This window comes from Apodemus sylvaticus, chromosome 20 (assembly GCF_947179515.1).
Source record: "Apodemus sylvaticus chromosome 20, mApoSyl1.1, whole genome shotgun sequence".
Lineage (NCBI taxonomy): Eukaryota > Metazoa > Chordata > Mammalia > Rodentia > Muridae > Apodemus > Apodemus sylvaticus.
In genome coordinates this window covers 55,393,083-55,419,058 of record NC_067491.1, presented here as the reverse complement: position 1 = coordinate 55,419,058, position 25,976 = coordinate 55,393,083, and the positions used below count along the sequence as shown (strand labels likewise).

At 37.0% G+C, this 25,976-nt stretch overlaps 1 pseudogene; it reads left to right on the top strand.

Annotated features, from left to right (window-relative positions):
* The first annotated feature begins 1,713 nt into the window (after window positions 1–1,713).
* On the top strand, window positions 1,714–22,787 carry LOC127670572 (vomeronasal type-2 receptor 116-like; annotated as a pseudogene).
* Window positions 22,788–25,976: the final 3,189 nt, after the last annotated feature.

Here is a 25,976-nt window from a genome sequence, read left to right as displayed (position 1 = left end):
AAAACACTTAAAGAAATACAGGAGAACTTTGGTCAACAGGCTGAGGTCATGAAAGAGGAAACACAAAAATCTCTTAAAGAAATACAGGAGAACTTTGGTCAACAGGCTGAGGTCATGAAAGAGAAAACACAAAAATCTCTTAAAGAATTACAGGAAAGCACAAACAAGCAAGTGAAGGAGCTAAGCAAAACCATCCAGGATCTAAAATTAGAAGTAGAAACAACTAAGAAAACTCAAAAGGAGACAACTTTGGAGATAGAAAGCCTTGGGAAGAAATCAGGGGACAGAGATGCAAATATCAACAACAGAATACAAGAAATAGAAGAAAGAATCTCAGATGCTGAAGATTCCATAGAATCCATGGACTCAACAGTTAAAGAAAATGCAAAATGCAAAAAGCTTGTAACCCAAAATATCCAGGAAATCCAGTACACAATGAGAAGACCAAACCTAAGGATTATAGGCATAGACGAGAGTGAACATTTACAACTTAAAGGGCCAGAAAATATCTTCAATAAAATTATGGAAGAAAACTTCCCTAACCTAAAGAGAGAGATGCCCATGAATATACACGAAGCCTACAGAACTCCAAACAGACTGGACCAGAACAGAAATACTTCCCGTCACATAATAATCAAAACACCAAATGTTCTAAACAAAGAAAGAATATTAAAGGCAGTAAGAGAAAAAGGCCAAGTAACATATAAAGGAAGACCTATCAGAATCACAGCAGACTTTTCACCTGAGACTATGAAGGCTAGAAGGTCCTGGGCAGATCTCATGCAGACTCTAAGAGACCACAAATGCCAACCAAAACTACTATATTCAGCAAAACTCTCAATCACCATAGATGGAGAAACTAAGATATTTCACGACAAAACCAAGTTTACCCAATATCTATCCACAAACATGGCCCTAAAAAGGATAATAGGAGGACAACACCAATACAAGGAGGGAAACTTCACCCTGGAAAAAGCAAGATAGTAACCTTTCATCAAACCCAAAAGAAGTTAAGCAATCAAATTTAAAAAATAACGTCAAAAATGATAGGAAGTAACAATCACTATTCCTTAATATCTCTTAACATCAATGGACTTAATGCCCCAATAAAAAGACACAGAGTTTATTCTTATACTGCTTTTTGCAACTGATGAGATTAACAGGAACCCCTACCTTTTACCTAACATGTCCTTGTTATTTACGTTCCCTGTTGGCATGTGTTTTGATACATTGAAAACAATTGATGAAATGAATATACCACGGAACAATACTCGAGCATTTCCAAATTATATGTGTATATTTCCTGGATGTGATATAGGTCTTACAGGACCATCATGGACTATATCTTTAAAACTGGAAATCTTTTCCAGTTCTCCAAAAGTGAGGCTCTCTTGAAAAATAAGAGTTAACAGTTGGTCTGTGCCAATCTCAGGTTCCCACAGAGAATGAATGGGCAGCAAGGGTTTGGATGTGCTGATTTATATATTCTAAAGTATTAAGGAATCAGATATTGACAGGACAGTAACACTTCCTTTAATCACAAGTATGTACGAACTGGAAAAATAAGCAAATGTTTTATTGAACATTCAGATAAATATTATATTCAGATAAATATTATAGAATCCAATAGGAATAATACAGAACATTTACAGGGTAGACTTATTGTCCTTTGTAGGAGTTCTGGAAGGTAAGTAACACAACTCATAGCTGAGAATGGACTTCCATCCAATCATATTACTCACATTGGTTCCTCTGTTCTTCATTCTTCAGATTTTCTTTGGACCATTTCATCCTATCCTGAATGACAATGTCCAGTTTCCCCATGTCTACCAGATAGCACACAAGGATGCATGTTTACCCCATGTCATGGTTTCTGTAATGGTTTATTTTACATGGAACTGGATAGGGTTGCTCATTTTGGATAATGACCAGGGAACTCAGTTTCTCTCAGATTTAAGAGAAGAGATGCATAGTCATGTAGTCTGTTTAGCCTTTGTGAATGTGATCCCTGATAACATGCAGACATACATGACCAGGGCTGAAATATATGATACTCGAATCATGACATCTTTAGCAAAGGTTGTTATCATTTATTGTGAAATGGGGTCTACCCTAGAAGCCAGCTTCAGAAGATGGGTATATTTAGGTGTACAGAGAATCTGGATCACCACCTCACAATGGGATGTCATCACACGTAAAAGAGATTTCAGCCTTGATGCCTTCCATGGGACTCTCACTTTTGCACAGCATCATGTTGTGATTTCTAAATTTAGAAACTTTATGGAAACAATGAACACTTCTAAATATCCAGTAGATATTTCTCAAATGAGACAGAAGTGGAATTCTTTTAATTGTTCAGGTTCCAATACCAACTATAGTTCAATGAATCATTATTCTTTCAACACTTCATTGGAATGGTTATCCCAGCATAATTTTGATATGGTTCTGAGTGAAGAAGGTTACAATTTATACAATGCTGTGTATGCTGTGGCCCACACTTACCATGAAGCCATTCTTCAACAAGTAGAGTCTCAGGAAACAGAAGAACCCATAGGAGAATTCTCTGATTTTCAGAAGGTAAGGTATCTTACTTTCTTTTGTTTAGTTTTTTATTTTTTATTTACATTTCAAATGATTTTCCCTTTTCTGGCCCCCAACTCCCTGAAAGTCCCATATGCCCCCTTCCCTCCCTCTGTTTTCCCACCCACCCCTTCCCACTTCTATGTTCTGGTTTTGCCCTATACTGCTACACTGAGTCTTTCCACAACCAGGGGCCACTCCTCCAATCTTCTTGTACCTCATTTGATGTGTGGATTATGTTTTGGGTATTCCAGTTTTCTAGGTTAATATCCACTTATTAGTGAGTGTATACCATGATTGATCTTTTGAGACTGGGTTACCTCACTTAGTATGATGTTCTCCAGCTCCATCCATTTGCCTAAGAATTTCATGAATTCATTGTTTCTAATGACTGAATAGTACTCCATTGTGTAGATATACCACATTTTTTGCATCCATTCTTCCGTTGAGGGATACCTGGGTTCTTTCCAGCTTCTAGCTATTATAAATAGGGCTGCTATGAACATAGTGGAGCATGTATCCTTATTACATGCTGGGGAATCCTCTGGGTATATGCCCAGGAGGAGTATAGCAGGATCTTTTGAAAGTGATGTGCCCAGTTTTCTGAGGAACTGCCAAACTGATTTCCAGAGTGGTTGTACCAATTTGCAACCCCAGGAGGCGTTTTCCTCTTTCTCCACATCCTCACCAACACCTGCTGTTTCCTGAATTTTTAATCTTAGCCATTCTGACTGGTGTAAGGTGAAATCTCAGGGTTGTTTTGATTTGCATTTCCCTAATGACTAATGAAGTTGAGCATTTTTTAAGATGCTTCTCAGCCATCCAAACTTCTTCAGGTGAAAATTCTTTGTTTAACTCTATACCCCATTTTTTAATAGGGTTATTTGGATTTCTGGGGTCTAACTTCTTGAGTTCTTTTTATATATTGGATATTAGCCCTCTAGCTGATGTAGGGTTGGTGAAGATCTTTTCCCAATTTGTTGGTTGCCAATTTGTCCTTTTGATGGTGTCCTTTGCCTTACAGAAAATTTGTAATTTTATGAGGTTCCATTTGTCAATTCTTGATCTTAGAGCATATGCTATTCGTGATCTGTTCATAAACTTTCTCCCTGTACCGATGTCCTCAAGGGTCTTCCCCAGTTTCTTTTCTATTAGCTTCAGAGTGTCTGGCTTTATGTGTAGGTCTTTCTATAATACTTAAATTATGTTATTTTTAAATGGTTCCAGAAATGCTGGTATAAATTTGTCAGAGACTTCTCGCAATACCAGGATTTCTATACCTTAAAACTCCCTAACATCAGTATTTTGTGGATAAATAGACTGGGCAACATTAACATTCAATATATGAAAACATTTTCATATGGAGATTAGTTACTTTTGTTAGAATATTTCTCAATTTTTGCCAAATTAGTTTAATATTTAAAATAGTAACTTGAATTTTTTATCATAAAATCTTCAAGTGACAAGTAGAATTTTTTCTTAAGGAATAGAATTCACGTTGGTCATTGTCATGCATAATTATTTTATGAAATGTCAATTAATAATATACACAATTATATGGACTCTGTTTTTATTACATTTATTTTTTTAAATAAACGTGTACTGTATTACATGATTTTAAATCCCCCTGTCTTCCTTTTAACAACTTCCAGATCTCCCAATCTTATGGCTTCTGTGTGACTGTTTTGATATAATTATTAAATGTTCACATCTCTGTCATTATGCTACTTAATAGTTGGTAAGCATTTATTCTGTCAGTTTCTGTCATGAAATATATATGGAGTATTTTTTTCTTTTACCCATAAGGTATCTTGTTTTTCCCTAGGTAGGACACCTTTAATACAGTTGCTTTCCTGTAATATATTATACATTATTGGACATTCACAGTGTCACTTTGCTTTAGTGTGTGGGTATATGTAATCATCTAATGATGCATCTCATTTAGATTGCTTCATTGCTGAAGAAGAGGGTATTTACTAATCCCGTTGGAGAACTGGTGAACATGAATCTAAGAGAAAACCTGTGTGTAGAATATGAGATTTTCAACATCTGGAATTTCCCACAAGGCTTTGGACTAAAGGTGAAAATAGGAGGTTACTTCCCTTATTTCCCCCAGACTCAACAACTGCACATATCTGAAGACTTGAAGTGGGCCATGGGAGAAACACCGGTGTGTACAGTATAAATTTTATTCTTTTCTGCATGTTTATTTTATACAATTTTGTGGCATTGGGTCATGGGTTAGTGGGTTAGAGAACAACTTCATGTCTTGTGACAGAGTCAAGCACCCACGTTTGATTTTCACAAATTGGTGTAAGTCCTGATATTGGAGATCCAGTGCCTCTGACTTCCATGGACACTTAAAGGCAACTGCAACTTACCTCAGACTCCAAAAACATGTATAAAAAATTTTAGCCTATTAAGTTTTGTAACTAGTTATATACTGTGAAATTTTGTGATTCTGTGCATGCATCTTTATAAATGAATCAAGTATACTGTGTAATTTTACTTTATTTTTTTTTACTTTTTCCCACGGTGTAACTCTTTATATTTATTGGTAATTATATTATCAGAGTATACACCAATATATTTTATTTATGTTTTAAATGTATGTTAATGTATGTTTTTTCTCTTTGTTTCTTTGTTTCTGTTTCTTTCTTTTTCTCTCTCTTTCTCTCTCTCTCTTTCTCTCTTTCTTTCTTTCTTTCTTTCTTTCTTTCTTTCTTTCTTTCTTTCTTTCTTTCTTTCTTTCTTTCTTTCTTTCTTTCTTTCTTTCTTTCTGTGTATACATGTGAGTACCAGTGCCTGCAGAGATCACTAGTGTTAAGTTCTCTGGAGCTGGAGTTACATAGGGTTGTGAGCCACCATGTAGATGTGAGGAACTTAACTCAGGTCCTCTGGAAGACTAGTAAGTACTCTTAACTACTGAACCATCTCTCTAGTGTCCCAAATATTTCCTTGCTTTGTCAGCCATGGGGACCTTGAAGCAATGTCAACTCAGAGACAATGAGCATGCCTGGAGTATTTTGAATAAACCTGCTTGGCTTGGGAAAGAACTGATTTTAGGACCAGCGCACACATTATTTAAGATGAATCTGGAGTGCCTTATGGTGGCAGAATGTAAAACCTGTAAAACACATTTAATAAAATAACAGTGAGGTTATATAAAAGAGAAATAGTACCCAACTACAAACAAAATAATGCCCTTTACAGCCAAAATTTGAACACTTGGAGGAAGAGAATAAATAAAGAGGCATTTCTGTAGCTCACAGTATAAAGTAAGTATCCTTGAGTCCATACTGACATTAGAAGTACAGGATACAGGTGTGGCTCTGACCCTGACTCCAATCAGCTGGGCAAGTTCATTTGAGATGATAGGAGAAACTAGAACATGGCCTGGTTATTTGATACTATGAAGTAATTGACAATAATGTTTTTTAAAGTATGATAAAATTATGGCTCTATATTTTTGAAATGCCTTTATTAGCAATATTGCTGACCCATTTGTGGGAGAACAGCAAATTTATGGTTGGATTGTTTTTGTTTGGATTGCACAAATAATAAGAAGAATGGACAAATGTCTATCATAGCTTTCTAGACATTGGTTTTACCTCAGGGTTATGTTTCAGCATGGTAACTAACTATAATTAGATGGGCTGCATTAATATCATGTAGGAGCAAAAGAGAAAATGAACCTTGGATATATACATGGGAATAAAATTGTATTTAACAATATATTATAATATACAGTGTATTATATATTTATATAATATAAATATGTTTACAATATCTACAATATACAATATTTATAAACTATACAATTATATATAATATATACATTATACTAAAAATATACATAAAGAGTTATATCATATATAATTAATAACATAATACATATTAATAATATAATATAATATAATATAATATAATATAATATAATATAATATAATATAATATAATATAATGTAATATAATATATTACCACATGCATGTTCAGTTTCTCTAGAAAACTCTGACAACATTGTGTATAGTTGCTAAGTTTTCAGTAAACTAGAATTGATTTAAGGAATAAAGTCTCTTAAATTAAAAGTATACTCCTAGGACAGTTTTTTTTCTTATCAGTATGTAGCTCTAGAAAAATACCATATATCTGTATAATCCCAAATTTATTTTCACACTGATGGAGATATGGCTATTTTTATATACCCAACTATCCTTACATGGTTCTACGGACCACAGCGATCTAATATATGCTACATATGATTTGAGTTTCTCTTTTCTTGTCCACACTCTCTTCATTGCACTTCTTGTTAAGCAAGATTATCTGTAATTAAATATCTGTCCTTATTTTATTTTTTTGCATGGCAATCTCTGACCTCCCTCCTGGTCCCCACCTCACAGTAGTGTCTCTCCTTCCATTCTCCCTCCCCTTCTTCTCTGAAAGGGTGGGCACAGCTTGGGTTGATTTTTGAATCAATATTTATAAGCAAAATTGGTCTGAAGTTCATTTTATTTGTTGGGTCTTTGTGTGGTTTATATATCAGAGTACCTGTGTCTTCAGAGAATAAATTAGGTAGTGATCTTTCTCTTTCAATTTTGTGGACTAGTTTGAGGAGTATTAATATTAGATCTTCTGTGAAGGTCCGGTAAATTCTGCATTAAACATACCTGGCCCTGGGGTTTCTTTTTTCTTTTTTTTTGGTTGGGAGATATTTTGAATAAAATTTTTATTAATTATTTTTATATCCTCCATATTTTATTCCTCACCCATCTAAACTATTTCCACACTCTGATTGTTCCACGTCTCATACTTCCTCCCCTCCCTGTCTCCACGTGGATGTTCCTACCCCCCACACCACCTGATCGCTAAACTCCCTGGGGTCTCCAGGTTCTTGAGGGTTAGGTGCCTCATCTCAGAATGAACACAGACCTGGAAGTCCTCTATTGTATGTGTCCTAGAGGCCTCATATCAGCTGGTGTATGCTGCCTGTTTGGTGGTCCAGTTTTTGAGAGATCTCTGGGGGTCCAGATTAATTGAGATTGCTGGTCCTCCTGCAGGGTCACTCTCAGCTTCATTCAGCCTTCCCTAATTGAAGAGCAGGGGTCAGCTGCTTCTGTTCATTGGTTGGGTGCAAATATCTGTGTCTGACCCTTTCAGCTGCTTGTTGGGACTTCCTGAGTGGTGTCATGCTAGTTTACATTTTGTGAATGCTTTAGTAATAGTGTCAGGCTTTGGGACATCCCCACGCACTGGATCCCACTTTGAGCCTGTCACTGGACCTTCTTTTCCTCAGGCTCCTGTCCACTTATGGATTCCTCTAATTCTTTCAGACAGAAATAATTATGGGTCAGAGTTATGACTGTGAGAAGACCTCCCTCTCCCTCGTTTGATGCTGCTGCTGGAGGTAGGCTCTCTAAGGTCCCTCTCCCTACTGTCAGGCATTTCATCTGAGGCCCTTCCCTTTAGTCCTGTGAGTCAATCACCTTCCAGCTCTCAGGTGCATTCTGGAGAGTCACCCCAACCTCTTGTCTCTAGAGGCTGCCTGTTTCCATTCTTTCGGCTGGCCCTCAGGACGTCAGTCATTTTCCCTTCCCCAATTCAGATCAGGTTGCCCTCTCCCCCCTCCCCACCCTGTTTATTTACCATCCCACATCCCTCCCTCCCTCCCCACTTGTCATTGCTTTGTTCTTCCCCCCAAGTGGGACTTTAGCTTATTGACCTTATGAGTTCTGTCTGTATCTTGGGGATTCTCTACTTTTCTTTTTTGGACTAATATCCACTTATTAGTGAGTACATACCATGTATGTATTTTTGGGTCTGAGTTACCTCATTCAGGATATTTTCTAGTTCCATCCATTTGTCTGCAAAACTAAGAAAGTCCTTATTCTTAATAGCTTAGTAGTATTCCATTGGGTAAATGAACCACATTTTCTGTATCCATTCTTCTGTTGTGGGACATCTACACTTTTTCCATCTTCTGGCTATCACAAATGAGGCAGCAATGAACATAGTGGAACATGCACCCCTGTGGCATGGTAGGGAATCTTTTGGGTATATTCCCAAGAGTGGTATACATGGGTCTTAAGGAAGATCTATTTTCAGTTTTCTGAGGAACCTCCAGATTGATTTCCAGAGTTTGCAATCCCACCAGCAGTGGAAGAATGTTCTTCTTTGTCCACATCTTTCCAACATGTGTTGTCACCTAAGGTTTGGATCTTGACCATTCTGGTTGGTGTAAGGTGGAATCTCAGGGTCTTTTTGATTTGCATTTCTCTGATCACTAAGGACTTAGAACATTTCTTTAGGTGCTTCTCAGCCATTCAAGATTCCTCAGTTGTGAAATCTCAGTTTAGTTCTATACCCCATTTTTTAAATTGGGTTGTTTGGTTTTCTGGTGATTAGCTTCTTGAGATTAGCCCTCTATAGGATGTGGGGTTAGTGAAGATTTTTTTCCCATTCTTTAGTTTGCCAATTTGTCTTCTTGACTATATCCTTTGCCTTATAGATGCTTCCCAGTTTTATGAGATCCCATTTATTAATTCTTGATCATAGAGCATGAGCCATTGGAGTTCTGTTTAGGAGGTTGCCCCCTGTGCCAATGAGTTCAAGGCTCTTTCTCACTTTCTCTTCTAATAGGTTCTGTGTATCTGGTTTTCTGTTGGGGTCCGTAATCTACCTGGACTTGAGCTTTGTGTATGGTGACAAATATGGGTTCATTTTCATTTTTCTACATACAAACAGCCAGTTAGACCAGCACCATTTAATGAAGATGCTTTCTTTTTTCCATTCTATATTTTTGGCTTCATTGTTGAAGATCAAGTGTCCATAAGTGTGTGGTTTTATTTCTGTGTTTTCATTTTTATAACCCTTAAAAATAAATTTTAATAAGCACAACACTAGGTTACAAACTCAATAAATCTATTTACTCATTACATATATATATATATATATATATATATATATATATATTCATGAGAACTAGACTTTGGGGGAACATGTAACAGGAAGCCATGAACCCTATCTGGGTTTAATGAACACGTAATCATGGCAGTTGAAGATAATTCAGGAATATTTAAACAGCATGGTGACAAATAATATTAGTAAAGGTGCTAGTAATTACAAATTTATTTCTGGGGGAGATTGATGGTTTTTTATTTTTAAAAATTTCATTTTGCAATATACATGGTTGTGAATAAAATATATTTTAACAATACAAAAGGATACAAAACAAAACTTGCTCTTTAGATTTCCCATGAGATTTTTTTTTTTAGTATATACTTTTTTTTATTATTCGATATAATTTATTTACATTTCAAATGATTTCCCCTTTTCTAGCCCCCCCACTCCCCGAAAGTCCCGCAAACCCCCTTCTCTTCCCCTGTCCTCCCACCCACCCCTTCCCACTTCCCTGTTCAGGTTTTGCTGAATACTGTTTCACTGAGTCTTTCCAGAACCAGGGGCCACTCCTCCTTTCTTCTTGTACCTCATTTGATGTGTGGATTATGTTTTGGGTATTCCAGTTTTCTAGGTTAATATCCACTTATTAGTGAGTGCATACCATGATTCACCTTTTGAGTCTGGGTTACCTCACTTAGTATGATATTCTCTAGCTCCATCCATTTGCCTAAGAATTTCATAAATTCATTGTTTCTAATGGCTGAATAGTACTCCATTGTGTAGATATACCACATTTTTTGCATCCACTCTTCTGTTGAGGGATACCTGGGTTCTTTCCAGCATCTGGCAATTACAAATAGGGCTGCTATGAACATAGTAGAACATGTATCCTTATTACATGGTGGGGAGTCTTCTGGGTATATGCCCAGGAGTGGTATAGCAGGATCTTCTGGAAGTAAGGTACCCAGTTTTCGGAGGAACCGCCAGACTGATTTCCAGAGTGGGTGTACCAATTTGCAACCCCACCAGCAGTGGAGGAGTGTTCCTCTTTCTCCACACCCTCTCAACTCAAGCAAATCAGTGGCCTTCCTATACTCAAAGGATAAGCAGGCTGAGAAAGAAATTAGGGAAATGACCCCCTTCACAATAGCCACAAACAGTATAAAGTATCTTGGGGTGACTCTTACCAAACATGTGAAAGATCTGTATGACAAGAACTTCAAGACTCTGAAGAAGGAAATGGAAGAAGACCTCAAAAAATGGGAAAACCTCCCATGCTCATGGATTGGTAGAATCAATATAGTTAAAATGGCCATTTTGCCTAAAGCACTATACAGATTCAATGCAATACCCATCAAAATCCCAACTCAATTCTTCACAGAGTTAGAAAGAGCAATTATCAAATTCATCTGGAACAACAAAAAACCCAGGATAGCTAAAACTATTCTCAGCAACAAAAGAAAATCTGGGGGAATCAGTATCACTGACCTCAAGCAATACTACAGAGCAATAGTGTTAAAAACTGCATGGTATTGGTACAGTGACAGGCAAGAGGATCAATGGAACAGGATTGAAGATCCAGAAATGAACCCACACACCTATGGCCACTTGATCCTCGACAAAGAGGCTGAAAACATCCAATGGAAAAAAGATAGCCTTTTCAACAAATGGTGCTGGTTCAACTGGAGGTCAGCATGCAGAAGAATGCGAATTGATCCATCCTTGTCTCCTTGTACTAAGCTCAAATCCAAATGGATCAAGAACCTCCACATAAAGCCAGACACTCTGAAGCTAATAGAAAAGAAATTGGGGAAGACCCTTGAGGACATCGGTACAGGGAGAGAGTTTCTGAACAGAACACCAATAGCGTATGCTCTAAGAGCAAGAATTGACAAATGGGACCTCATAAAATTACAAAGTTTCTGTAAGGCAAAGGTCACCATCAAGAGGACAAATCGGCAACCAACAAATTGGGAAAAGATCTTCACCAATCCTACATCAGATAGAGGGCTAATATCCAATATATATAAAGAACTCAAGAAGTTAGACTCCAGAAAACCAAACAACCCTATTAAAAAATGGGGTACAGAGTTAAACAAAGAATTCTCACCTGAAGAACTTCGGATGGCCGAGAAACATCTTAAAAAATGCTCAACTTCATTAGTCATTAGGGAAATGCAAATCAAAACAACCCTAAGATTTCATCTTACACCAGTCAGAATGGCTAAGATTAAAAATTCCCATGAGATTTCTATTCTTTAAAAATATCTTATGATGTATATAAGTACATATGGTGTTGGTATGTGTAATTCAACAAATTATATGAATGTATATATGTAAAACTACATATAGTTCTACAACTTGATTTCATAGTATTATCATGGGCATAAAAGCACACTTAAATCTATTTTTGAAACTGTCCATATTTCATGGTATACATGTAACTTAACTTATGTAGTTAACCTATAATTGATATATATTTAAATTGCTTCAATATTTCAGCTGCAAATGATACATGCCACTACCAATTTCCTCAAGCTTGTATACCTCACAGTATACTTAGGCTTGTAATTTTGTAGAACACATTCTCAGAAAAAGTATGTGAGCTTTTGTAGACTATCTGAGCTTACCATTTTACCAGTTATTTCATTAACATTAACTTAAAATAATATACCTCTTCAGGCAAAATTAGTAGATACACAGAGGAAATAAATACACAAAAGTATAAATCTTATGTAAAATATCCTTACAGTTCTATCATTTATCCCAAAAAATGGACTCACCTCAGGGGTAACAATTCTTAGATACATTCTTAACATGTAGAAAGAACTTTTATTTTGCGGTATGGTCTATTGAAAGATATAGTAGAGTAAAGGCCCATAAATTTTAATCTTCTGACGAACCTTTTTCTTCCTGTTTTATCCATTCACCAAAGTTACATGATATTTTCAAAACTGATAAGTAGTGACAGAAATCCTTGAAGCAACCTTTGAGCACCAATGACAAACTTCTCTTAATTTCCATTCAGACACAGTTTAAAAAAAATTTGTTCTGAAGTGTGAATATATGAAGACAAGGAGTTTTTCAAAGACACAGAAATCAAATTCCTTAGTTATGTATTTGAGAAATCCCCTCTATTAAACAGAATGAAATTACATGAACTGAGCCCGTCTTGGGAAATCTAGAGTCTACTAAAAGCAGAGTAGTCCTCCATCTGTGGAAGCATTGATTTGTTGAGCTTTATTAATTGATAGAATGTTCCAGCTGCCTTGGATTACTTTATAAACTGACCATTCTTGAAATATTCAGAGATGGATCAGATTGTTGGTGTACTTCTATTTTTTTTTGTTTTTGTTGTTGTTTTCCACAAGAATGATCATGTATTCTATGTGGATGTTACCAAGGATGGGAAGATTAATATCTTGGTGTGCAGAATACAAGTTTTGCTGTAGTTTCAGCAACACTACAGCAAATTTTAAAATGTTACATATATTAAAGATATAAAATAATGACATATATATATATATATATATATATATATATATAATACATACAGTATATACACCATATCACATCAATCAACACCCACACAGATGAGTAGAACATACTTTCATTGCTTTGAGGGAGTGTGGGGTAGTTATTATTTTTTAATTTTTCATTAGATACTTGCTTTATTTACATTTTAAATGGAATTCCCTTTTTGCGTTACCCCACCGAAAACCTCCTTTCCCAATTCTTCTCCCACTGTTCACAAACCCCCATTTCCTGACTTGCATTCCTTTATTCTGGGGAATGGAGCCTTCGCAAGACCAATAGCCTCTCCTCTCATTGATGTCTGAAATGGTCATCTTGTGCTACATATGTAGCTGGAACAATGGCTCTCTTCATGTGTACTCTTTGGTTGGTGGTTTAGTCCCTGGGAACTCTGCGGGTAATGGTTGGTACATATTATTGTTCCTCCTGCAGAGCTGGAAACTGCTTTAACTCCTTGGGTCCTCTCTGTAGCTGCTCCATTGGGGACCCTATGTTCATCCTATTAGTTGCCTGTGAGTCATGGGTATTTTGATCAAATTTCCAATAGGGATCAAAGTGTCCACACTTTGGTCTTCCCTCTTCTTGAGCTTCATGTGGTCTGTGAGTTATACCTTGAGTATTCTGAACTTTCAGGCTAATATCCACTTATCAGTGACTACATACCATATGTGTTCTTTTGTGATTGGGTTACCTCACTCAGGATGATATTTGCTAGCCCCATCCATTTGTCTAAGAATTTCATGCATTCATTTTTAATAGCTGACTAGTATTCCATTGTGTAAATACACCACAATTTCTGTATCCATTCCTCTGTTGAGGGACATCTGGGTTCTTTCAAGTTTCTGGCTATTATAAATAAGGTTCCTATGAACATAGTAGAGCATGTGCCCTTATTATATGTTGGAACATCTTCTGGGTATATGCCCAGGAGTGGTATATTGGGGTCCTCAGGTAGTTCAATGTCTAATTTTCTGAGGAATGACAAAACTGATTTCCAGCGTGGGTTTACCAGCTTGCAATCCCACCAGCAATGGAGGAATGTTCTTCTTTCTCCACATCCTCTCCAGCATTTGCTGTCCCCTGAGTTTTTGATCCTGGAAATTCTGACTGGTGTGAGGTGGAATCTCAGGGTTGTATTGATTTGCTTTTCCCCCATGATTAAGAATGTTGAACATTTCTTTAGGTGTTTCTTGGCCATAGAGTATTCCTCAGTTCAGAATTCTTTGTTTAATTCTGTACCCCATTTTAGTAGGGCATTGTTCTTTAGTCATCTGGTTATCTCCTTTGTTGCATGGCCTGGTAGTCCAACTGGGAGTAGTTACCTGCTTAGACGTGTAGTCTTTGGTGGTAGCAGGCCAGGGAGAGAGCTGTTGGCATGGGTGTGAGTGCAGATCTTAGTTTGCAGGTAGCACTGTAGACTAGAAGATGGAGCTGGTTTTCTTAGGTGGGAGCAGGCCTCCCAGGCAGAGCTCAGGGCTAGGCAGCAAGATATTAGTTCAAGATTGCAGGTAGAAGTATGGACCAGAAAAAAGATGGAGCTCTGAAAATATGAAGCAGACATAAGAGATCTGGGTTTGCTGCGGTCCTAGCAGGCAGAGGATTGGGGTCTGGGTGTCTCACCTGGCTGTTCCCTGTGAGAGCAGACCTCCTGAGAGACAGGCAGAGCTGTGGGCTTGGGAGAATGGTCCCAATCCTGATTGCAAGTAGAGGTGTGGACCAGAAGGAAGATGGGGCCACCATGTAATTTTTTTAGTGAAACATTTTTGTATATTTTAGCCTTTCATTGTAACTTTAATTTTATTATGTCTCTAAGAGTCTCTAACCACCTGCTCTAAGATTATACACTGAACAAACCCTTCACTATTCCATCCCACATTTCATTCAACAAATGTTCGTTTTCCCTTTTTGATTTCTAAACTTTTCAAAACAATTTTTCTACTACATAGTTTGTGTGGATCACTTAAATTTAAGAAGAAGTAAATTTTAAACTCTTCATCCAAACATTTACAGTTAGAATATGAAAATACTTCCACAATGTTTTATGGCCTTTAATTTAATTGCAGGTTTATATGAAATGCTCAGATACCCTAATTTGGCAAACAATGCATGAAAATAGAAGAGTATTATCACACAATTGTTACTGTCTTAGTTATGGTTTTGATGCTGTGGACAACACCATGGCAAAGGCACCTCTTATGGGAAAAACCTTTAATTTGGGTTGACTTACAGGTTCAGAGGTTCAGCCCATTATTACCAAGGGGGAAACATGGCAGCATCCAGTCAGGCATGACATAGGAAGAGTCACGAGTTTTACATCTTGTTCCGAAGGCAAACAGGAGAAGACTGGTTCATGGGAGCTAGGATGAGGGTCTTAAAGCCCATGCCCACAATGACACACTTCCTCCAGCAATGTCACACCTACTCCCACAAGGCCACACCTTCTAATAGTGCCATTCCCTGGGTCAAACATTTCAAGCCATCACAGTTATCTATACATACTTTATTTACATCAGGTTCCCACCTCTACATGCAGTGTGATCTGTACCCCTGGATTCAGGAGATTTCATCAGGAACAGACAGCAGACTGCTGCTTTGATTGTGTTCAGTGCCCAGAGAATGAGGTTTCCAATGAGACAGGTATGTGTTTGTGTGCAGAAGTGTCTTTTACAAAATAGAAATTTAAATGAGTCTGAAAGGAAACTGGAGACATAGGACATGTATTTCAATATAATCGTTTTACTTATATCAAAAATATTCTTAACCCTGAAATGAACATGTGCTATCTTCCATAATCACACATTTTTTTCATATTATGTTGGTTACATAATTTATATTTTACAAAGAATATTTAATGGAAATATTTTAGCTATTATTCTGTCAGAAAATTTTGTACATAGTATTTCTATACACATGTCTAATTGTCCTCTATCCTATGCACAATTTAAATTGATAACATGATCAGTACACAGTCTTGTTATCCTGAAAACCAAATTGGTTCCTGAGAGAGACTAGAGGCTCAGACTCTTGTTATTATTTAATGAAATGTATTTAAGATATGAACTAGCTTGTAGAATGGAAGCACTAACTATGACAGAATTTAAGTAAGAGTGCAAAAACCAAAAATCCACACAAAGATGTGGTAGTGTTATTCTGTAGCCTACTGAGAGATAGAGGAAAGATTTGTAATATGTATTTTGTTGCTTGACATATAGCTTGGAATATATAGTTGAGAACAGTAAAAGACTATACATTCAATAGTGGAAAGTGGGGAGATACATCTGATTTGATGATTGTCTTCTGAATGTCAAATATATGCAAAAATATATATGTTCTGATATTGAAATGCAAAATCACTCATACCTACAATCATGTAATCATGGATACACTTTTATGCATACCACATACACATAATAATTCACCTAACTATATTTTAATTGAAAGGGAATTACAACCCTTTTATTTCTCTATTCAGCACTATTAGCCTCACTAAACACTGTTATATATGTCCCCTCTATTCTCAGTTAAGAAGCAAAAGGACAAGAGATACACTGTATTTACATTAATTAAGAATAATTTAAGCCAGGCGGTGGTGGCACATGCCTGAAATCTCAGCATTTCGGAGGCAGACGCAAGTGGATAACTGAGTTCGAGACCAGCCTGGTCTACAGAATGAGTTCCAGGACATCCTGGCCCACACATAGAAACCCTGTCTTGAAAAACAAACAAACAAAAACCCAAAACAAATAACAAAAAAAGAATACATTCAGTACAAGGATATAAGAATGAATTGATTCGCATTCCTCTGCATGCTGTCAGATGAAACATCACCATTTGTTGAAAAGGCTATCTTTTTTCCAGCGGATGGTTTTATCTTTTTTGTCAAAGATCAAGTGACCATAAGTGTGTGGGTTCATTTCTGGGTCGTCAATTCTATTTCATTGATCCACCTGCCTGTCACTGTACCAATACTTTGCAGTTTTTAATGCTATTGCTATGTAGTACTGCTTGAGGTCTGGGATACTGATATCCCCAGAAGTTCTTTTACTGTTGAGAATAGTTTTAGCTATCCTGGGTGTTTTGTTATTTCAGATGAATTTGAGAATTGCTCTATCGAACTCTATGAAGAATTGAGTTGGGATTTTGATAAATCCCAAATTTAAATTTGTATATTAATTTTGGCAAGATGGTCATTACTACTATCTTAATCCTGTCAATCCACAAGCATGGGATATTTTTCCATTTTCTTCAATTTCTTTTTTTAGAGATTTGACGTTCCTGTCATACAGATCTTTCACTTGTTTGGTTAGATTCACACCAAGATACTTTATATTGTTTGTGGCTATTGTGAAGGGTGTCATTTCCCCAATTTCTTTCTCAGCCTGTTTATCCTTTGAGTATAGGCAGGCTACTTATTTGCTTAAGTAAATTTATATCTGATCACTTTGCTGAAGTTGTTTATCAGCTATAGGATTTCTCTGATAAAGTTTTTGGGGTCGCTTAAGTATACTATCCTATCATCTGTAAATACTGATAGTTTGATTTCTTCCTTTTCACTATGTATCACTTTGACTTCTTTTTGTTGCCTAATTGTTCTAGCTAGAACTTTAAGTACTATATTAAATTGATATGGAGAGAGAGGGCATCTAGTCCCTGATTTTATGCTTCAAGTTTCTCTCCATTTAGTTTGATGTTGGCTGCTGGTTTGCTGTATATTGCTTTTACTATGTTTAGATATGGGTGTTGAATTCTGATCTTTCCAAGACTTTTAACACAAAGGGATGCTGAATGTTGTCAAATGATTTTTCAGCATCTAATGAAATGACCTTGTGTTTTTTTCTTTGAGTTTGCTTATGTAGTGGATGACATCGATGGATTTCCATATGTTGAGCCATTCTTGCATTCCTGGGACGAAGCCTACTTGATTGCGGTGAATTATTGTTTTGATGTGTTCTTAGATTCAGTTGGCATGAATTTTTTGTATATTTTTGCACAGATACTCATAAGTAAAATTGTTCTGAAATTCTCTTTTTTTGTTGGATCTTTATATGGTTTTGGTATCAGCAAAATTGTGACTTCATAGAATGCTTGGTGTAGTGTTGCTTCTGTTTCTACTTTGTGGAATATTTTGAAGAGTGTTCATATTAGTTCTTTGTTGAAGGTCTGCTAGAATTCTGCACTAAAACCATCTAGCCCTGTGCTATCCCTGGTAGAGCATCTTTTGGAGTATGTGTCCAGGAGTGGTATAGCTGAGTCTTCAGGTTGAACTATTTCCAACTTTTTGAAGAACCATAAAATTGTTTTCTAGAAAACCAATCAACCCTATTAAAAAATGGGGTACAGAGTTAAACAAAAAATTCTCACCTGAAGAACTTCGGATGGTGGAGAAGCATCTTAAAAAAAGCTCAACTTCATTAGTCATTAGGGAAATGCAAATCAAAACAACCCTAAGATTTCATCTTACACCAGTCAGAATGGCTAAGATTAAAAATTCAGGAGACAGCAGGTGTTGGAGAGGGTGTGGAGAAAGAGGAACACTCCTCCACTGCTGGTGGGGTTGCAAATTAGTACAACCACTCTGGAAAGCAGTCTGGCGATTCCTCCGAAAACTGGGCACCTCACTTCCAGAAGATGCTGCTATACCACTCCTGGGCATATACCCAGAAGACTCCCCACCATGTAATAAGGATACATGTTCTACTATGTTCATAGCAGCCCTATTTATAATTGCCAGATGCTGGAAAGAACCCAGGTATCCCTCAACAGGAGTGGATGCAAAAAATGTGGTATATCTACACAATGGAGTACTATTCAGCCATTAGAAACAATGAATTCATGAAATTCTTAGGCAAATGGATGGAGCTAGAGAATATCATACTAAGTGAGGTAACCCAGACTCAAAAGGTGAATCATGGTATGCACTCACTAATAAGTGGATATTAACCTAGAAAACTGGAATACCCAAAACATAATCCACACATCAAATGAGGTACAAGAAGAAAGGAGGAGTGGCCCCTGGTTCTGGAAAGACTCAGTGAAACAGTATTCAGCAAAACCAGAATGGGGAAGTGGGAAGGGGGGGGAGGGAGGACAGGGGAAGAGAAGGTGGCTTAAGGGACTTTCGGGGAGTGGGGGGGCTAGAAAAGGGAAATCATTTGAAATGTAAATAAATTATATCGAATAAAAAAATTGTTTTCTAGAGCAGTTGTACAGGCTTGCTGGAGTGTTCACTTTTCTCCATATCTGGGGCCTACATATGCTGTCACTTGAGTTTTTTATCTTAGCCATTCTGGTTGCTTTAAAGTGAAATCTCAGTGTTGTTTTGAGCTGCATTTCCCTGATGGTTCAGCATATTGAACATTTCTGTTAGTGCTTCTCAGTCATTCAAGATGCCTGTTTTGACAATTCTATTTAGTTCTATACCCTATTTTTAATAGGGTTATTTGGTTCTCTGGAGTCTAAATGTTTGAGTTCTTTGTATTTTTGGATAATAACCCTTGTTCAGTGAAGATCTTTTCCCAATATGCAGGATGTTTTTTAGTCCCGTTGATGGTATCCTTTGCCTTTTCAAAGCCTTTCAGGTTTTTTATGAAGTCCCATTTATGAATTGTTGAACTTAGACTCTTGAGACATTGGTGTTCTGTTCAGAAAAGTTCCTCCTGTGCCAATAATGTGTTCAAGGCTATTTCCCCACTTTCTCTTCCATTAGATTCAGTGTATGTGGTATTGTTTTCTGGTCTCTGATATATTTGGACTTGAGTTTTGTGCAGGATGATAAATATGGATTGATTTCCAATTTTCTACATGCAAATCACCAGTTAGATCAGCACTAATTTTGAAGATTTTTTTTCCACTTTATGGTTTTGGATTCTTTATCAAATATCAAGTGTATATCACTGGCGATTTATTTCTGGGTCTTTGATTCTATGCCTTTGACAGACCGGTATGTCTTTTTATCAATCGTGATCTTTTTCACCACTTCTCTGTAGCACAGTTGCAAGTCATGAATGGTGATCACCCCAGAAGTTCTTTTATTTTCCAGAATTGTTGCAATTATCCTACGATTTTTGTTTTCCAGATGGAGGTGAGAATTGCTCTTTCCATGCCTTTGAAGAATTACATTGGAATTTTGATGGGAATTGCACTGAACCTGCAGATTGCTTTTGATCACATGGTTATTTTCACTGTTAATCCTACTGTTCTGTGAACATTGGAAATCTTTCTGTCTTCTGAATTCTTCTTGTCTGCCCTCTGTCAGGGACTCTGTTCTTGACATACAGATCTCTCACTTGCTTAGTTGTATTTACACCATGATATCTTGTATTATTTGTGGCCATTGTGACTGGTTTTGTTTCTCTAATTTCTTTCTCAGAAGTTAAGCATTTGTACAAAGCTACTGACTGGTTTGAGTGTAATTTTACATGCAGCCATTTTGCTGAAGTTGTTTATTAGCTTTAGAAATTCTCTGGTAGAATTTTTGGGATCACTTATGTATTTGATCTTTTCCCCAAATAGTAATAGCTTGACTTCTTCTTTTCTAATTTTCATCTCATTGATCTACATTTCTTGCCTAACTATTCTAGCAATAATTTCAAAGAGTATATTTAAAAGATAGGGAGAGAGTGAATATCCTTGACTTGCCCCTGATTTTAATGTGATTGCTTCAACATTCTCTCCATTTAATTTGATGTTGCCTGTTGGCTCAATGTATATTAGTTTTTTATTATGTTTACCCATGTGCCATGAATTTCTGATCTGTTCAAAACTTTATTTACTTATTTTTTTAATTTTTTATTTTTTTCAAGTTAAAAATATATTATTATATTATTTTATGATCATTGTTGCTTTGCTTGCAATTATTCTATGTGAGTTTATCAGAGCTGCTGGAATAGGAGTTAAAGACATCTGTGACCTCCCACATGGGTTCAGGTACATGAACCCTGGTCCAAATGCTCTTAACTGCTGAGCCATCTCTCTGGGATTCACTCCCTTTTTAGTTTTTTTTAAAAATTAAACTAATGAAATTTACTTTAAAATATACAACTCAGTATCGACATATTTAAAGTCTTTCTTTTGGAGGTACGTTTCTTGTATGAAACAGAAAGATGGATCGTCTTTATGTATCCAGCCTGTCAGCCTATATCTTTTTATTGGGGAGTTGAGTCTGCTCATGTTTTCAGAGAAGGGATGTTTCTAGAGAAGTGACTGAGAGTTTTATACCGCATCTTCAGGAAGCAGGATTATAAAAAAAAACAAAACAAAGCAAAAAAACCACAAAAAACATTGGATTGGTAGAGGTTTTAAAATCTCAGGGCCTACTCTACTGGCCCATTTTCTTCAGCTAGGCCACAGCTTCTAGTCCTTTCAAATTGTGGTACTCAATAGTGACTAAGCAGACAAATCTGACTCTAAGTGTGTCATTCTCATTCAAACAACCACATGTAACCCCTTTTGGTGCCATACAGTTTTCTCATACTATAATAAAAAATTAAGTTATTCTAGCTTCATAAGTACTCACGACCCATCATTTTCAAAACTTTTAAATTCAAAATCATAAAGCAGATTATATACTTCAAAATTTAATGTCTTATAAATTCACCAATTTGAGATCTTTTAAATTATGATTTCTAAAAACTTTTATCAATATCAGAGATAATTCTTGTGAATGAGTATCTTCTCTCCCCTTTTTATCTTGAAAGTGGTATGTTACACTACCAGGGATGAACTGCTTCAGAGCAGCTCCCTACAATATCAAACAAGAGAATTTTTGCTGAACAACAAAATGTTTATTGTGATATCCTCTGATTAATACAGACACTAAGTGATTGAGTGTATAATGAGGAAATTTTCTTAAGGTTTGTTGTTAATGTTCTCAAGCAGATCTGGAACAGTGTGTGAGCTGTCTACCTGATGAGTATGTCAACACAGAGCACACACACTGCCTGAAAAGGCATCTCTCCTATCTGGCCTATGAAGACCCACTGGGAATGGCTCTTGCTTGCATATCCCTGTGTTTCTCTGTACTTGCAAGTCTTGTATTTGGTACTTTTGTGAAATACAGTGACACTCCCATTGTGAAGGCCAACAACCGCAATCTCAGTTACATCCTACTAATCTCCATCACACTCTGTTTCCTCTGTGCTTTGCTTTTTATTGGGCATCCTAACATGGGTACCTGCATCCTGCAGCAGATCACATTTGGTATCTTTTTCACAGTGGCTTTATCTACTGTCTTGGCGAAGACAATTACTGTGGTTCTGGCTTTCAAGATTACTACTCCAAGAAGAAGAATGAGATCAATGTTGATATCAGGGGCACCTAACTTTGTCATTCCCCTCTGTACCCTGCTCCAATATGTTCTCTGTGGAATATGGCTAGCAGTATCACCTCCTTTTATTGATACAGATATTCAGTCTGAACATGGGCAGATCACCATTGTGTGCAACAGAGGCTCAGTCATTGCATTCCACTTTGTCCTGGGATATTTGGGATCCTTGGCTGTGGATAGTTCACTGTGGCTTTCTTTGCCAGGAATCTGCCTGATAGATTCAATGAAGCCAAATTCCTAACCTTCAGCATGCTGGTGTTCTGCAGTGTGTGGATCACCTTCTTTCCTGTCTACCACAGCACCAAAGGGAAGGACATGGTGGCTGTGGAGGTTTTCTCCATTTTGGCTTCCAGTGCAGGACTTTTAGTCTGCATCTTTGTTCCAAAGTGTTATGTTATTTTGATAAAGCCTGATTCAAACTGTCCTCAAAATTACAGGAAAAAATTATGATATTAAAACGTGCATAGTATTATATTTTTAGATTATATGTAAAATACCTGTATTCATTTTTCTGGGAATAGCCACCTTTTCCATTTTCAGATTTAATTATTTGCCTGTCTTACTTATTGTAGGCTTGAGTCCTTTTGATATTTCCCCCATCCAGTTTAGCATGTTCTTTTATGTCTTTCTTGTTTAGCTCACATTTGGGGACATGTGGGTTAGAATTTATCTTATAGCTCCTATTTGTAGAAAACATATTCTCACAATAAGTTCTATAATTCATTAACCCTCAAAATATTTTCTTTCTTCTTCAGTATTTTTTGAGACGTAGGTATGTAGGTGTATTTTAGATGGATCCCTGGTTTATTTCTAAATGTACGTGTGGAACTGGAAGAATCATTGGCAGTTTGGCTCCAATTAGTCTTTAGTAGCACTTATTTTTCTTTTAGTTGCTTGCAGAGTACTTTATAGCTTTTTTCATGCTGGTCAATAGGACTAAGTCTCAGTTTGACTATCAGTTTGATTTTTCCATATTGGATGACATAAGTAAATGTTATGACCTGGGATATTGTTTTAGCACCAAGTTTTATAGATCACCCACACCACTGAAGCCTCAATGCTCCATGTGAAAAGGAGGCAGAATGATTGATTGTAAACGACAGAGGTAGTGGGTTACTTCACAGAGGTATTGTTATCCAGAAGCAAAGGAACTGATGATTGTATGAAGACATAGATTTTGGAAGCATGAATAATATATGCGCAGGTACAAGCCATAAAATATCCTAGTACTAGAAGTGGACATGGACTCCAAGTCCTAACCCTAAGCAAATATTTTTCTATTCATGTCTGTTGACAAGAGAAAAATCAGATTTTTAAAGTCTACTTGTAGAGGTCGGGTCATTCACATTCCAGAGAAGGGTCATGTCTTGTGTTGTAGTTGAAAAACATAATACTAATTTCATATATTTTTCTCTTTGTGTATTTAGTGCGGTACTTTTGTTTATTTTGTTTCCTTTAGGCAGTGTTTAATCTTATTCTTTTTTGTTTGTTTGTTGAAATGTCCATTTCAAGCTTTGGCATTTTTACAAACACCAAAAGAATTACCACAGAATTGGATTCATAGACAGGTGACAAGGATTGGCATGCCATTTACAAGTGGGAGGGAAAATATGATCAAATTAACCCAGGGGTTAATTGTGTCTAGAATATCCACTTATCAGTGAGTGGAAAGCCTGTGTGTTCTTTTGTGATTGAGTTACCTCAATCAGGAAGATATTTTCCATTTCCACCCATTTGTCTAAGAATTTCATTACTTCATTGTTTTTAATAGCTGAATAGTATTCCATTGTATAAATATACCATTGTATAAATATTCCATTGTATAAATATTTTCTGTATCCATTCTTCTGTTGAGGGACATCTGGGGGTTTTTCCAGCGTCTGGCTATTACAAATAGGGCTGCTATGAACATAGGGAGCATGTATCCTTATTACATGCTGGAGAATCTTCTGGGCATATGCCTAGGATTGGTATATCAGGGTCCTCCAGTATTATTATGCCCAATTTTCTGAGGCACTACCAAACTGATTTTCTGAGTGGTTGTACCAGCTTGCAATCCCTCCAGCAGTGGAACTGACTGCCACCCGAGTTAATAAAAGAAGAAGCATTAGAGTTAAAATCCCATTTTATTCTTCACACAGTAATGAAGAAAATAGAAGTAACACAAAGCTTAAACTATAATGTAAACTTAAACACTTACTACTAAATAAGGGGATGAAGAAGGTAATAAGGAAGTTTAGGACAAGGTGTGGGAAGGGACAGGAGAGATAGCCAGATGACCATGAGAATGAATGAAACCAACAACTGACAGGGGTATGGAGGTGGGAGCACGTAGAGGACATGACAGAGACCTGGGGCAGAAGATGCTCCAAAGAATCAATGGAGGTGAACCTAGCTGAGACTCTTAGTTGTAGAGATATGGAACTTAAAAAGGCCACTTCCTATGGAAATCCTGGTGGAGCAATAGGGACACTAAGCCATCCACAAACTTTTGACCCAAAATTTATCCTGTCTACAAGAAATGCAGGGAAGTGGGATGTAGGAGAGACTGAGTAAATGGTCAGTCCATAAATGTCCCAACTTGAGGCCATCCCATGGTCAAGCACCAATCCTATATACTACTCATGATAGTCTATTAGGCTTGCAGACAGGAGTTAGCATGGCTGTCCTCTGAGAGGCTCCACCTACCATCTGACTCAGAGGGATGGAGAGACCTACATCCAAATAGTGGATGGAGCTTCACGACTCTTATTGAGAGTTGAAGGTAGGTATTGGGCCCCCAAAGAAGATAAAACTTCGTAAAAGACCAATAGTCAACGAACTTGGACTCTTTGTGGCCTTTAGAGACAGAAACACTAAACAGAAGAGCATACACAGGCTACACTCAGCCCCCACCCCCACCCCCACTCCATGCACAGATGTAACAGATCTCTTTCATAGGTTTTTTTATTGCCAGAATTGTCTCCCTTTTTATTATTATTGTTTCTACTTCCATTTTTAGATCCTCAATGGTTTTGTTCAATTCTTTCACCTGTTTGGTTGTGTTTTCCTGTAATTATTTAAGGGATTTTTGTGTTTCATTTTTAAGAGGTTCTATCAGTTTATCTGTGTTCTCCTGTATTTCTTTAAGTGAGTTATTTATGCCCTTCTTTAAGTCCCCTATCAGCATCATGAGTGTGATTTTAAATCCAAATCTTGCTTTTCTGTTTTTTTGGGGTATCCAGGATTTGTTGTGATGGGAGAACTGGGTTCTGATGTTGCTAAGTAGCCTTGGTTTCTGTTAGTGTGGTTCTCGCGCTTGCCTTTTACCATCTGTTTATCTCTGGTTTTAGTCGGTCTTGCTGTCTCTGGCTGGAGCTTGTAACCTCCTGTGGGTCTGTAAGCCTGTGTCAGCACTCCTTGGAGACTGGCTCTATTCTGTCGGGACCTGTGTACAGAGGGCTTTGGTATAGCACTGCCCTGTGTAGATGGTAATCAGAAGGATCCTGCTCCAGCAGCTCCACTGTTTCTATGGCCTATGCATTCCTAGCAGGTCCTACTCCAGATGGTTATTGGAGAGAAAGTAGAGAAAGCTTACCTGTTATTTTATTTTTGAGAAGTTGATAGGAATATTTTTTTACTTTCTTTTTTTCTCATTTT